Below are 4977 nucleotides of genomic sequence, written 5' to 3'. Positions count from 1 at the left end.
CGAAGTAGTTACAATTTAAAACATTTTCAAGTATTTTAGCCTAAATTGCAGCACTTTTCAAACCTGCAACACAAAGCAACATTAAAATTCGGAGTCGCGCACTATGGTCACTCGCGAAAGTATAAACCTAAATCAGCAGTCAGAGCAGACATCAACGTTCAGCTATCCCCCTTCTCAAAAATGACTAAACGTAAGGTGGACACTGAGAACGGGTTTCAAGCCAGGTGGGAGGCAGAGTACATGTTCACGGAGGTAAAAGGTAAACCTGTGTGTCTTCATGTGATTTTTCTTTGAAGGAAGTTTGCTTTTATCTGTTTGCCTGTTGAAAAATGTTTTCACTTGAAATTACTGACAGATCCATAAGAAAATAGTGCTTTATTCATTTAAACATTAAATAATATACACTGTGTTAGGTCTTGGTTCAATAGGCTATGTGCAATCATTTCAATATGTTTTAATAAACATTGAACCAGTCCGGCCCTCGGCTTGTAGCAAATTTGTTTTTTTGGCCCTCTGTGTTTTTGACTTTGACATCCCTGGTTTAAACGATTCCTCGCCATCACAGCCAGTATTGTTATACTGTGCATAAATACCGCATTGTACCAGTACGTTTCATAACATCAATAAAAACTTCAATACTTTACCAGATTTTTTACCATTAAAGTGCAGTAGATAGATTTCTTATTTTATGTACTTTCATATTTTTTTCTTTTTCAAAATAGAAATGTGACGAATACTCCCTTTTATAACAGAATTTGTATTCTTTTGTTTTCTTTATATTTTAATTTCCCAGTAATATAAATATTCTCACTCATTCCTATTTCCATGTTTGAATATTCTCAGTCTGTGTATAGGTACATTTGTCAGCCTTTCAAAAAATAGAGTTGTTCTATTAGTAATGGCAGTATTGAAATGAAATACAATTAGATAATCTTTGTTCTCCATTTACATAATCAACATGTATTTTTTAATCATTGTGTTTTAAGTTTTAAGTTCGAAAATGTGCATTTTTATTTCTTTACCTAATACATCACTTTAAGCCAGTATCAATAGTCATCATTCATGCACAAATCAAGCCTTGAATATATTTCTGGCTTCATAAACATGACTATCAACATGCCCCCTCATTATGTTTTACTGCCCCCCCAAGCAAAGCAGTCCAGAACCGGGGCTGCTAGATATGTAGTTTTTTGCTTTTGAAGTTTTACATATTATTTATCAATGAAATAATTAATTTAATAGCGAGTGAGAAATTGGAGAGGCCGGTCCCAGGGCTCAGGGGAGAAACCCCTTGCACGTCACTCGGCCATGCCCACACTCCCACGTTCTCAATCACCAGCAAATTAACACACCCTTAATCAAGTAACCAGTTTCACCTGTTTTCACTTAACCATTTGCTTAAAGTCCGGAAGGTCCCAGGCTAATGTCAGAGCCGGTGGCTCACTAACTACAGCTGTGGCAACTTGGCTTGACTGACTGCTCTCTAGGACTTTGTAGAACCCGGATGTGCTCCTCTAAACACAAAATCTTCTCCTTCAGGCTAATGATTAATCTACACTTCTTACATATAAAATTAACACTTCTGACAGAAAAATGGGTAAGTATACATGCCACACTCAGCACAAACAACAAGTGAATCAGACATGGTGAAATACTTAGCTTCGGTTAAGTTGCTCAGCGATATGTCTTTGAAGGTATGACATGTGGAACAGGTATACCGATGGCTTGCGGAGGTTGAAAATGACACCTCAGAACCAGGCTTAGAAATACCAGAAAACGTGCATGGGCTCTAGAGATACAAGAATCGGCCAAAGACCAGCAAACAAACATGGTTTAAATAACAGACAATAGACACTAAACAAGGAACACCCGAGTAGTAGCAATATTAATATAAATGGAATTAGACTATGTAATCCATTTTTAAGACAAAGTTAATTTACCAATTTGACTGGCCTCACGGAGCTTCCACCCCTCCACCATCTTAATTAATAAGCTAGCTATGTAGCAAGATGTGACCTGTATGGTGTCCAAGGAAACCCATACGCGCTGCAAATACAAGCCAATTCATCAGTGCATATGAATTCAGAAATGCTGCAAATCCAGTCACAACACAACATAACTGTTTCTGGACTAATTATCTTAAGCAGGGACTGTAGGTTTTTAGCCTCAACACAGGAAAGAGCTCCAAAGTTTAATAAGAAGAGTGAGAGAAATAAAAGTTCTAACTGAGTGGCACACGCAGATAAGGGAATGAATAAAATGTCAGAGGCCTGCCCCTACAAGGCATTACATATTGACACATCTGAACCAGTAGGCTACTTCTATGGAGCTTTTTTTTGTGTCACCAGAAACTGAAATCATTATTACTTGAAAAAAGTTTGTAAAATCCATTCAGGTATGCAAAAATTGATACCTGAGTAAAAGTAAAAATTCAGGTTCGGGTTGATTTTAATGGATTTTTTTTCAAGTAATAATGATTTCAGGTTCTGGTGACACTAAAAAAGTTCCATATACTTCTCTCTGGCATTCTAATTACTCACTAGTCCTAGAGACCCCAAAAATATGAGCACTGATTCTTTAGCGAACTCACTTTTATTTAAAAGTCAGGAATGTTAAATTTATACCAACAAAGTGTTAAATAAAAAGAAAAATAATTATTCATCTACTATTGATGGCTTTAGTAAAGTGCCCTCAATGAACTGAAGCAACAGAGGAAGAAAAATTTTGAACAGCATACTGCTGGCTGGAGAGATAATGGATTTTGTGTGTGTGTGTGTGTCTGGTTGGCCAATGTATCATAAAACATGATGGATAACGTGACGAATTTTTACATTCCAGACAAAACAGCTTAATATAATTCAGTTTTTTCTCCTCTGGATTTCATAGCTAGATATTTATAGAAAATAGAGAGAGCAAGAGATGAAGTCTAGACAAATATATATACACCGTTTTAGCATTAATAAAAAATGCTAAATCTTTTTTTTTCTAACCCTAGAAAATCCTGTCTAGAAAAAATATCAAACTGTAATTTGTGCCCCTTCTCAGTCTCTCAATCTCATGTTGTCTAGACACAGCTAGGTATAAATCCCTCATTTTAATTCCCTGTACTGTTTGTGTGTGTTTTCTTTTTGTCTCTAGAGTTTACAGCTGTGCTATGAATTCTCTTACAGTTAAATCCCCTGCTTAGTTTTTAATGTGTGTGTAAGCTGTGTGTTGAGTGTATGGAAGGAGAGAGGGGGAGAGACATTCCTGGAATAGCCAATCAGCAATGCTGAGAGCATCTGGTTCTGATGGAGGCTGGCCTAGAGCATTTTTATTGTTGCTTTATGGGTAATGCAGTTCCTCATGTGGTCCTGGCCTATATGCCGGTTGCTAAAAGGAATACATCTAAGCATTTAAACATTGTGTGGTCCTGACCTATATAGGTTTGGTGGTATTGAAATAGAAGCAAATTAATTCAGTCTTTGTACTTTGAATAATAAAATGTTTTCACATCAAGAATCACTGTAATATGAATAGATTTGAGAAATGAGATTGTGGTCAGAATCCTCTTTTTTTTTTTTTTTGTCTCTTCTCTCTCTTTCTCTCCCTTTATACACATCCTTCAACATTCTGATAAGACTGAAGTGTTGCTTCTTGGACACAAAGCTGCAAGAAGCAATTTGTCTAATATTCCTTTTATCAGAAGAATCAGAATCGCCTTTATTGTCATTGTAATTTACATTTAAATACACACAATACAGACAATAAATACACTCAATGACATAAAACAATCCAAATATACAACTGGTTCAGTGGAATGCTTACGTGACATGTTGGATATTACACAAGCTATTTACATTGTTATTTTTACATATATTTCACGTGGGAAGTATTTACATGGGTTGTATTGCACATGGATTGGGAATTTACATATTGCTGAATTTAGTGCAGTGATGGCTCTAGGGTAAAAGCTGTCCCTGAGCCTACTTGTGAGTTTTGTGCAACCTGAACCGTCTGCCTGAGGGTAACAGGTTAAACAGGTGATTGCTGGGGTGGGATGTGTCCTTGGTATTGCTGATCGCCCTTCTGAGGTAGCGAGAGGTGGCAATGTCCTCCAGGCTGGGCAGAGCGCAACCAGTGATCCCCTGGGCCGTGTTGATCACCCTCTGCAGCACTTTTTTTATCTGCTACTGAGCACCCTCCGTACCATGCTGTGATGCAATACACGAGGATACTCTCGATGATGGAGCTGTAAAAGAGCACCAACAGTTCCTCCTCCATCTTGTTCCTCTTTAGAACTCTCAGGAAGTGGAGTTGCTGCTGGGCTTTCTTCACCACCATTACTGTGTTTGCAGTCCAGGTGAGGCTGTCGGTGATCTGCACACCCAGGAATCTGATTGAGCTGACCCTTTCCACGCAGACTCCATTTATGTGAAGCGGGGCTGGGTCATTCCTGCCCTTCCTGAAGTCCAGAATTAGTTCTTTCATTTTTTGAAGGTTCAGTGGCAGGTTGTTAGCAGAACACCACCTGGACAGCCGGTCTATCTCATCCCTGTAATCTGACTCATCTCCCCCTGAGGTGGGCCCGACTACGGTGGTGTCATCTGCAAACTTTGATTGTTTGAAAGATGAGTCGGGAAGCAAACTAAATGTTTTTCAGTAACACCTGAATCCACATTAAAAAGCTTGTATGTCAATGTTGAATTTGATCTTTCATTTGACACACCTATGCAATGTCACAAAAGCTGCCTTTTTATTTCATTTATGCAATATTGCTAAGCAGAGAAATTATTTCCTTATCATAAGTAGAGAAACTGGTCCACGCTTCTGTCTCATCAAGATTGGTCTACTGTAATGGTGTTTTAAATAGATGCTCTAAAACCTCTGTAAAGAAACTACAACTTGTACAGAATGAGGGGTAGAAAATTATCACATTAGTCCTACTCAGTGGCGTGCACAGACATTTTGGGGGGCAAGTGCTCAGGGGGGGAAAGG

At 38.2% G+C, this 4977-nt stretch overlaps 1 long non-coding RNA gene across 1 annotated transcript; it reads left to right on the top strand.

Annotated features, from left to right (window-relative positions):
* Positions 1 to 1447: 1447 nt before the first annotated feature.
* On the top strand, positions 1448 to 4679 carry LOC143478394 (uncharacterized). Its single transcript, XR_013121740.1, has 2 exons — positions 1448 to 1597; positions 4279 to 4679. It is a non-coding gene; the product is annotated as an uncharacterized LOC143478394 (long non-coding RNA).
* The last annotated feature ends 298 nt before the right edge of the window (positions 4680 to 4977 follow it).

The sequence above is a fragment of the Brachyhypopomus gauderio genome, chromosome 16 (genome assembly GCF_052324685.1).
Source record: "Brachyhypopomus gauderio isolate BG-103 chromosome 16, BGAUD_0.2, whole genome shotgun sequence".
NCBI lineage: Eukaryota > Metazoa > Chordata > Actinopteri > Gymnotiformes > Hypopomidae > Brachyhypopomus > Brachyhypopomus gauderio.
The sequence above is the reverse complement of the archived record's forward strand: the minus strand, read 5'-3'. Positions and strand labels throughout refer to the sequence as shown.